Source organism: Schistocerca cancellata, chromosome 6 (assembly GCF_023864275.1).
Source record: "Schistocerca cancellata isolate TAMUIC-IGC-003103 chromosome 6, iqSchCanc2.1, whole genome shotgun sequence".
Lineage (NCBI taxonomy): Eukaryota > Metazoa > Arthropoda > Insecta > Orthoptera > Acrididae > Schistocerca > Schistocerca cancellata.
In genome coordinates this window covers 431499082-431510431 of record NC_064631.1, presented here as the reverse complement: position 1 = coordinate 431510431, position 11350 = coordinate 431499082, and positions in this window count along the sequence as shown.

The window sequence follows — 11350 nt, the reverse complement described above, 5'->3', positions numbered from 1 at the left end:
AGAACCACACTGGGACCCATCGAAAGTAGAATGAGGCGCACCTATAACCTGTGACACATGAACTCCTAAGGTCTTGTTCCCCTGAGGTTCCTGTACAAGAAGACTAACTGGTCCAAGCACCTTACGTACAATATATGGCCCAAGAAAACGATGGGAAAATTTACCGGCACCTAGTCCTGGTGACTGACCTTGCGGATTGAAATTACGATGACCTGGTCTCCCACTTTGGCCACAACGGGTTTCCTGCCTTGGTTACAACTGCTCCTCAGATGTCTGAGCCTGCTCGATGTTACGAGCTCTAGCCCAGTTTTGTTGAATAATCTGGGGATCCAATTTCTCAAGCAGCAAGCCCTTAATATCCCACAAGTTAGAAAGTGGGGAATTTAAGGGATAGGCCAATATGAGACTATCAGGAGTTGCCTTCAGTGCCTCATGCTGGGCCGAATTAAAGGCCAGATTCAACCAGGGTGTAGAATGATCCCATTTAGTACGTGATTTGGCATGATAAATTGTAAGTGCTGCCTTCAGATTCCTGTTCACTCGCTCCGCGAATGATGGCTGGGGATAATAGATAGAGGTAATATGCTTAATTCCACTGCCAAAGCAATACTTTTTAAACTCCCTAGAAATAAAGACAGGGGGCATTGTCACTAACCAGTGATATAGGAGGACCAAAGAGGGAGAAAATCTGGGTAAGATGACTTATGATATTAAGAGCGGTCGTGGTGCGAACAGGAATGAGCCAAGTAAAACGGGAAAAGGCGTCGACCAGCACTAAAATATACCGATTCCCCGACCTGGTGCGAGGTAACGGTCCCACATGATCGATAAATACCTTATCCATAGGCGCCTGCTCACGTTCCGAATACAACAGGCCCTTCCTGGCTCCAAGATCAGGCTTAGCCATCATGCTCGAACGGCACTCCCCACCAACCTGCGAACGTCCCCTTACAAGGTATGGCCAAGTAACATGATCCTTAATTTTGTCAATGGTTTTATGCACACCAAGGAGACCACCTGCCAATAAACTATAAATGCAGTAAAATACCGGGCGAACTAATTCCCTGGGTAGACATATCCGAAATCTCTTATGCCCTATTTCCCGGCATAAGATGCCCTTAAGACATAACCCATGATCCTTTCACCACCCTTCAGCCGGCTACAGATGGGGCCTAACTGAGGATCAAGCTCTTGTTTATGCTGTAAATTACAAAACTGCGGAATCTTGGCAAGAACGCTGGCCACCAAAGGGGGTCCGTGCTCATTATCAACCACAGAATCACCTTGCTCTTCATCAAACATGCGACGAGGGCATCAGCTATTCCGTTATCGGAATGGCTCTGAGCACTATGGGACTTAATATCTATGGTCATCAGTCCCCTAGAGCTTAGAACTACTTAAACCTAACTAACCTAAGGACATCACATCCATGCCCGAGGCAGGATTCGAACCTGCGACCGTAGTGGTCACGCGGTTCCAGACTGAAGCGCCTAGAACCGCACGGCCACACCGGCCGGCCCACCAAAGGGGGTCCGTGCTCATTATGAACCACAGAATCACCTTGCTCTTCATCAAACATGCGACTGAGGGCATCAGCTATTCCGCTATCGGAACTCCGAATACGGCGTACTCGAAAACGAAATGCGGAAATTCGAACGGCCCATCTGGCTATCCGTGCCGTTTTGCGACGGCGAGCCAGGACCCAAGTTAAGGCCTGGTTATCAGTTTCTAGATCGAATTCCCGGTGCTCCAAATGAAAACGAAATTTCTCTAGTGCAAACAGAACGGCTAAAGCTTCACATTCACACACGGAATATCTACATTCCAGCCCTGCAAGTCGTCGCGATGTGTAAGCGAGGGGGCGTCTATCTCTATCCTCTTCTTGCAATAAAACTGCCGCGATACCAGCATTTGAAGCGTCCGTTTGTACGATGAACGCCGGCCGGAGTGGCCGTGTGGTTCTAGGCGCTACAGTCTGGAGCCGAGCGACCGCTACGGTCGCAGGTTCGAATCCTGCCTCGGGCACGGATGTGTGTTATGTCCTTAGGTTAGTTACGTTTAAGTAGTTCTAAGTTCTAGGCGACTGATGACCTCAGAAGTTAAGTCGCATAGTGCTCAGAGCCATTTGAAACATTTATACGATGAACCTTTTTGTAAAGTGTGGAATGGCCAGAACCGGGGGGTTGGTCAAAGCCGTTTTTATACTATCAAAGGCAGCTTGTTGGCTTTCCCCCCCACATAAACTTGCAGCCCTTCATGCTAACATCATTTAACGGTGCTGCAAACTGGGCGAAGTCTGGGACAAACCGCCGAAAATAATTCGCCATTTCAATAAATTGAGCTACATCCTTACGATTTACCGGATGGGGAAATTTCCTAAGGCTATGCGTACGCTCTGGGTCTACGCGAATACCTTCACCCGAAAGTAGGTGACCAAGAAAGGAAACCTGACGGCAAACCAACGTGACCGTGGCGGGTTTCACAGTTACTCCCGCCTCCCTAAACCTTAACAAAACTTGACGAAAGTGTTGCAGATGTTCGGCAAAGGAACGGCTATAAACAACAACGTCATCAAGGTAGTTGTAAACACAAACGAATTTGAGGTCGTCAAGAACCCTCTCCAAAAGGCAAGATAACACGGCAGCCCCAGTAGACAAACCGAACGGAACCCGATTAAATTCATATAAATTCCAGTCAATGTAAAAGGCAGTGGCTGGTTTGGAATCTTCAGTCAAGGATATCTGATAATAGGCTTGGTTAAGATGCAAAACAAAAATACTGAGCACCAGAAAACCATGTAAACGCATTATGCAGGTCTGGCAAGGGGACTGACTCAAGTACCACCTTATTTAGAGCTCTATAATCCGCTAACGGTCTATAATCAGCCTTTTTAAGGTTTCGGGACAAGAAACATCGGTGAAGCATATGGTGTGGTGGATGGTCTGATTACTTTATCGCGCAACATTTAATCAATTTTATTGCGTAGAAAACCCATCTTACGTGGCGAAAGGCTATAAGGGCTCTGTCTCACTGGAATATCAGCCAAACGGATTTTATACTCAAGTGAGTGACACCAAGTCTATCCGTCAAAACATACGGAAACTGATCCAAAACTTCAATCAGCTGAGAACTTTCGGAGTTATCAAGATGATGAAGTCGGTAACATTGCCCTTGTAAGACAACAGAATTGACCTGAGCCGCCGCTTGGCTAGAAAAAATGCAATCTTTTCCTGAAGGGCGAACTTAAAACACGTATTGTGTTCGAGTATAATGACTTTTCTGGAGACTAGAAATCTACTCTGTAGGAATCAGCATGGGTTTCGAAAAAGACGGTCATGTGAAACCCAGCTCGCGCTATTCATCCACGAGACTCAGAGGGCCATAGACACGGGTTCACAGGTAGATGCCGTGTTTCTTGACTTCCGCAAGGCGTTCGATACAGTTCTCCACAGTCGTTTATTGAACAAAGTAAGAGCATATGGACTATCAGACCAATTGTGTGATTGGATTGAGGAGTTCCTAGATAACAGGACGCAGCATGTTATTCTCAATGGAGAGAAGTCTTCCGAAGTAAGAGTGATTTCAGGTGTGCCACAGGGGAGTGTCATAGGACCGTTGCTGTTCACAATATACATAAATGACCTGGTGGATGACATCGGAAGTTCACTGAGGCTTTTTGCAGATGACGCTGTGGTGTATCGAGAGGTTGTAACAATGGAAAATTGTACTGAAATGCAGGAGGATCTGCAGCGAATTGACGCATGGTGCAGGGAATGGCAACTGAATCTCAATGTAGACAAGTGTAATGTGCTGCGGATACACAGAAAGATAGATCCTTTATCATTTAGCTACAAAATAGCAGGTCAGCAACTGGAAGCAGTTAATACCATAAATTATCTGGGAGTACGCATTAGGAGTGATTTAAAATGGAATGATCATATAATGTTGATTGTCGGTAAAGCAGATGCCAGACTGAGATTCATTGGAAGAATCCTAAGGAAATGCAATCCGAAAACAAAGGAAGTAGGTTACAGTACGCTTGTTCGCCCACTGCTTGAATACTGCTCAGCAGTGTGGGATCCGTACCAGATAGGGTTGATACAAGACATAGAGAAGATCCAACGGAGAGCAGCGCGCTTCGTTACAGGATCATTTAGTAATCGCGAAAGCGTTACGGAGATGATAGATAAACTCCAGTGGAAGACTCTGCAGGAGAGACGCTCAGTAGCTCGGTACGGGCTTTTGTCAAAGTTTCGAGAACATACCTTTACCGAAGAGTCCAGCAGTATATTGCTCCCTCCTACGTATATCTCGCGAAGAGACCATGAGGATAAAATCAGAGAGATTAGAGCCCACACAGAGGCATACCGACAATCCTTCTTTCCACGAACAATACGAGACTGGAATAGAAGGGAGAACCGATAGAGGTACTGAAGGTACCCTCCGCCACACACCGTCAGGTGGCTTGCGGAGTATGGCTGTAGATGTAGATGTAGATGTAAAATGTGTTCATCCCAAAATCCATAATAAACCCGGTACGATGCATAAAATCAGCACCAAGAATTACAGGAACAGACAAGGAACTCGCGACTAAAAAGGTAATTGGCCAAGTAAATCCACAGATACCTAACCGCACCCGGCACTATCCCACTAGAGGCAACTCTTGGCCATCAGCCGTACGACATCTGAGAAGAACGAAGCCGCGAAAACCCACAAACGGTTCTAAACTCCCGATACCAGGCGTGATAAATGAGGGAAACTGCGCTGCCAGAATCAACCATAGCGCAAACTGGCTCATGATTAATAGTAAGACACACACAGGGCCATGTGACGCCACTATACGATTACACATGGCTTTCCTGCTAGAACTTAACTTCCTCCCCCCCATACCAACCCCCACCCCCCCAACATCCTGGGTGGCGTCAATTACCACGCCTCGGCGATCTTTGCACCGGACACTGTCGCACAAAATGATCCTGGGCGCCACAACGGTAACATCGACCACTCACATTCTCGCGAAATGCCCGCGATTTCCCACCTGTAAGGGGCGTGATAACTTCACTCTATCCTGAAATGGATTCGCGCTGCTCATCTGCCAGTTTTAATGCCTCAGTTGATGTAACTAGTGAATTCAGTTGAGAGAAGTTAGGTTTGACACTAAACACTGCACGGGCCCTGTCCTCCAACCGAAACCCTACTACAATAGTAGTAACGACGTCCTGTTCCGCGATATCCGTTTTTAACGCTTTCACCACGATGCAAACCCGGTTAACCTAAGCACCTAAAGCTTCAGTCGTAGACTGAGGACGCCAGAAACGCACTCTTTCAAGTTCCCTTCTTACACGGGTAGGAATTTTTTCTTCAATAATCCGCCTCCTAAGATCACTCAAGTCACGTTTAGATTAAAGTAATTCAGCCAGTAATTCAGTCAGGAACACCCGAGCAAACGGACACAGTAATTCCAAAACCGTAGACTGCGAAATTTGGAGAGCTTCTACATGTTCGAAGCGAACCAACAACCATAAAACATGTTCAATCTGGTTCATATCATCAATCTAAAGATCACTCACTTCTTTAAGCAAAAGTGTAATGGATTGGGCTACTTGGCAAATTCGCTAACCTGGCAAGTCTGATCTATAGGCACCACCGGGTCAAGTTTTCGATCTATCCTGACATACCGAATCCCCGGAATCACTAAGTACAACCTCATTTAACCCCACTGAATTGGCAGCAACAAGAAGCGACTGAAGATCCTCTTAATCGAACCAGTGAAATACTCTGTGCCACATCAAGTTCCAATTGTTCGAAATTATAACTATAGTCTTTTAGCTGAGCTTGAATTCTATACAACTGTCGACGGGTTGGTCGACTTTCACTTAAAAAGGCAACATTTCTACCTAACTCTTGCAACGCGGAGGAATAAGACATCATGGCGGCACCTACCTCGCCAATTGTGAGCGGTGAGATAACAGGTTCGGAAGCAGCGGAGCGCAAACGGTCCAACAAATCTTGCACACTCCCTTCATGCCACAACTGACGAATTCTCAATTCATATTGGTGCTGCTCTTTCTTTAAGTAACTCCAGCCAGCAAAGCGTGCGTTCTCTATGACCACTATATATCTGAAACTATTCCAATATATATAAATAAATTTAGCGAAGGTAGTTCAACAAGGTTTGGTCCTCCAGAGGAAACCACGCTCTGCTACCATTTGTGATGTACAGACGGTAGCAGAGCCAAGATGCGGAAGGTGTAGCCACATTTATTTGGTCCAAGCTTTGTTGACAAATAATTTAACAATAATTGGCTATACATCCAAGTTAATACAATTAACAGTTTAAAAGGAAATGTTGGGAATAAATTTTTTTTAGAACATTCTCTAGAACATTTTTAGAACATGCAGCCCCCACTCTGAAACATTACATAAAGGTACTGTTAGTAAAGGGTATATTATATCGTACAATAGTGCAACATGTACAAATATTAACAATTACACCAGAAAAACATTGAACTTATTTGTACTACATGTAAATCAAACCTAAAAAATCCAATTTGGCAAGAGTGCAACAAATTCCCTACTGCCTGCTTAAAAAAATGTGGCAATGATAATCAGTTTTTTTTTACTTCCTAATTTCACTTAAGCATCCGTAAACCCTACACAAATGTCACTTATTTTTCTCTCATGTGACACCAGTTCACCTTTCGTGACAAATACACAAAATTTGTAAATTATTTTATATCAGTGAAGTAAGCTACATGACAGAAAAAACATTGAAACTTCCTGGCAGATTAAAACTGTGTGCCCGACTTTTTTTTGGCAAGTGCTCTACCGACTTTTTTTTTAATGTCCCAAAAGAAAAATCATATATAAAAAAGAAGGAAAAGAAATATAGGACTGAAGTGACATCCTCGTCACATCACTGGGAGTACATCCTATCCCTCGAAACAACGTAAACCTGGGACTCCCCACCGCTTCGGGGGGTTATGAAACATGCTGCCTAGAAAGTTCGCAAAATTCGTTTTATATTTAGAGTGGCGTCGGATGATTTCGTGTTGTTCTAGTAGATAATGCCAATAGTCCATGCCCGATATCATTGTCCGCGAGAGCACGTAGTGCGATGCGTGTCCACCAATCCATCGGATTGCCGAAGTTTTCTGTGAGGGGAAAAATTCAGCGTCAGGGAAAAATAAAGCGTCCGTCGTGATCGTTGATTCGTCGATGCGTCTGAGGAGGGCCATGATGCGTTGCGTCAGCCGCCAAACATCCGTTGCCTCACCGCACTGCAGAGAATGTTCGTCGGTGTCCTGCATGCCACATATAAGGCAGAGCGGGGAATCTACCATGCGAATGTCGTACAATCGTTGGCGGTTGACTGTCTTGCGGTTGATTAGTGTATACCATGACGATCGCGCTGCTGTGGTGAGGAGAGGTGTATGGACAGCTCGCCAAATCTATCGCCAGTTTCGTGTTGGGTATTTAAGTTCGACAACATTGCTGCCATGATGACGCCGCAAAGATCGATATATCTCACGGGTAGTGGGGAGTCTTGTAGAAGGTATCTGTAACTGAACATAACTAAAATCAACAAAAAATCGCGCGACGTGAGAAAAAGAGGGCGAGATTGTGCCTACCGCCACCGGTGGTTCAAAGGATGTGGGAAGAAGCACATCCAGGATGGCCGACGTGATGGCGTGTTGCCGTTGGTTCCAAGTGCGTAGCGTCGCTCGCAAGTATAGAGCTAGATCCTTGTTCCGCACATCCGTGAGGTTAAGTCCTCCAGCATGGTGTGGGAGGGTTAAAGTCTTGTATTTGACCTTAAACAACATTCCTTGGCTGACATAGTATCCAAAGGCCGCCATTAATCTGTCAGCAATACCATGTGGCATTGGCAGTACCTGTGCCAGGTGCGGCAGTCGCGAGGCCAGGTGAACATTAGTGTAGTCCACCCTTTGGAGCAGGTCGTGCGTTCGGAGTGAATTGTTACGTATGTGCAGTCGGACGTTCTGGAGGAGACGTCGATAGCTCGCCGCCGCTGATTGCCGTAGCGATTGGGTGAACAATACACCTAAGCATCGCAAGATGTCCACCGTCGTAAACGGACTGTGCAGATCGTCCAGCCCTCGACCGATGTGCATGATCTTGGTTTTATTCATGTTGACCCTGCTTCCCGCAGCTACTCCGTACGTAGTAAGAAGGGTGACCACCTGATTTACTTCGTTCTCCGACTGGACGAGTATCATCAAGTCGTCGGCATATGCACGACACGTGAAGGAGCTCGCACCGAGTCGGACGCCTGTTAGAGTCCGTCTAAGAGTCTGCATCAATGGTTCGAGCGCTATTGTAAACAGTATCATCGACAAGGGACATCCTTGCCTAACTGAGCTGCAAACAGGAATCGGTCCTACCTCCCTGCCATTGACTCTCACCGTCGAAGAAGCGCCGCGAAGGAGGCGCATGAGGACGGTAATAAAATCCTGTGGTATCGCCATGCGTCGCATGGTCGAGTCAAGGAAATCATGGTTGATCCTGTCAAAGGCACGATCAAAGTCCACCGATACGAACGCCGCTCGCATGCGACAAGCTTCCGTCAGGGAAATTACGTCACGGTATTCGCCGAGGATAGAATGTATGTTGCTCCGAACCCCTAGACAAGCCTGGTCTGGTGGTATTGTCTTGGATATTACAGTCTTGAGCCTTACCGCCAACATTCGCGCAAAGATCTTATAATCAGTATTGAGCATCGTGAGCGGTTTAAATTGATGGGCGCTGACACTCGCTGTCGATTTCGGTATTGGTATGAGCAGTCCCGCCATGAACTGCGACGGAACGTCCGTGTCAGGGCTCAATAACTCATTATACATCAATACCAACTGAGACATCATTAAATGCGCAAATGCGCGGTAAAATTCGGGTGTCAACCCATCTGGCCCACGGGATGTATGCACCGCACCCTTCGCGAGTGCGCCCCGGATGTCATCTTCCGTTAGGGGTTCCAATAGCGCCTCTGCATCCGGACCATTCACCTCCGTTTGCATCTGTCGCAAAATTTCTTCTCCTGTCCGATTGTCCGTCGGCGTCCCAGTGAAAAGGAGGCGATAATGCTCCAGAAACTCAGAAGCAATGTCCTGTTGTGACGTCAAGGGCCGACCATCGTCATCATGGAGGACTGTGATTAGGGATCGGCGATTACGCGCATGTCCCTTGGACACATGATGCATGCCAATACGTTCTCCATCGACGTTGTCCAAGCACCGAGCACGGATCGAAAAGTCCCTCCAGTCGACGTCTCGTGATCGATAAAATACAGGCCTGAATGCGATGGACTTCCGCTTGACGCTCGAGCGATGGGGCCATGGAGGACAGGTCGCGGAGCACCAAGTAGAAATAATCAAGTGTATCTCGGAGCCATTTCGCTTTTTCCTTGCCATACGTGATGAGAGGTCTTCGTATCGCTGGTTTTGCACACTGCAGCCACCACGAAAGAACCGTACGGTGCAGCGGCAAACGGCGAGTGCAAGTCTGCCATGTTTCTTCGATCCGCTGGCGACATTCGAGATCCACCAATAAGGATGAATTGAGTTTCCAGGAACTACGACTCCGCCAGACCCTCTGCCGTGGGAGGGTTAACGTGCATAAATATGCAAGGTGATCCGTAAAAGCTGTGGGCCAACGTTCAGCAGCCAACACGTGATCTCTTAATCCGTCAGAAACATAAATCCGATCCAGCCTGTTCGCCGTGTGGCTAGTAAAATACGTGTAGCCCTCTCGCTGCCCATGGATCTTTTCCCACGTGTCCATAAGGGCCAATGCCAATGCCACATGCCACATGGTATTGCTGACAGATTAATGGCGGCCTTTGGATACTATGTCAGCCAAGGAATGTTGTTTAAGGTCAAATACAAGACTTTAACTCTCCCACACCATGCTGGAGGACTTAACCTCACGGATGTGCGGAACAAGGCTCTAGCTCTATACCTGCGAGCGACGCTACGCACTTGGAACCAACGGCGATACGCCATCACGTCGGCCATCCTGGATGTGCTTCTTCCCACGTCCTTTGAACCACCGGTGGCGGTAGGCACAATCTCGCCCTCTTTTTCTCACGTCGCGCTATTTTTTGTTGATTTTAGTTATGTTCAGTTACAGATACCTTCTACAAGACTCCCTACTACTCGTGAGATATATTGTTACTTGCGGCGTCATCATGGCAGCAATGTTGTCGAACTTAAATACTGGCGACAGATTTGGCGAGCTGTCCATACACCTCTCCTTACCACAGCAGCGCGATCGTCATGGTATACACTAATCAACCGCAAGACAGTCAATCGCCAACGATTGTACGACATTTGCATGGTAGATTCCCCGCTCTGCCTTATATGTGGCATGCAGGACACCGACGACCATTCTCTGCAATGCGGTGAGGCAAAGGATGTTTGGCGGCTGACGCAACGCATCATGGCCCTCCTCAGACGCACCGACGAATCAACGATCACGACGGACGCTTTATTTTTCCCTGACGCTGTGTTTTTCCCTCACAGAAAACTTCGGCAATCCGATGGATTGGTGGACACGCATCGCACTACGTGCTTTCGCGGACATTGATATCGGGCATGGACTATTGGCATTATCTATTAGAACAACACGAAATCATCCGACGCCACTCTAAATATAAAACGAATTTTGCGAACTTTCTAGGCAGCATGTTTCATAACCCCCCGAAGCGGTGGGGAGTCCCAGGTTTACGTTGTTTCGAGGGATAGGATGTACTCCCAGTGAAGTGACGAGGATGTCACTTCAGTCCTCTATTTCTTTTCCTTCTTTTTTATATATGATTTTCTTTTGGGACATTAAAAAAAAAGTAAGCAAAGGAGACGCGAGTTCACGCCCTGGCTGTAGCAAAAATTGTAATTCATTTGTTCGGCGTTCATCATTATATATATATATATATATATAAAAAGCGGTTCTGGGCGCTACAGTCTGGAGCCGCGCGACCGCTGCGGTCGCAGGTTCGAGTCCTGCCTCGGGCCTGGATGTGTGTGATGTCGTTGGGTTGGTTGGGTTTGTGTAGTTGTAATTTGTAGGGGACTGATGACCTCAGAAGAAAACCGTTAAAAATATAAAAAAAAAGATGGTAGAGCACTTGCCCGCGAAAGGCAAAGGTCCCGAGTTCGAGTCTCGGTGGGGCGCACAGTTTTAATCTGCCAGGAAGTTTCATATCAACGCACACTCCGCTGCAGAGTGAAAATCTCATTCTGGAAACATCCCCCAGGCTGTGGCTAAGCCATGTCTCCGCAATATCCTTTCTTTCAGGTGTTCTAGTTCTGCAAGGTTCGCAGGAGAGCTTCTGTAA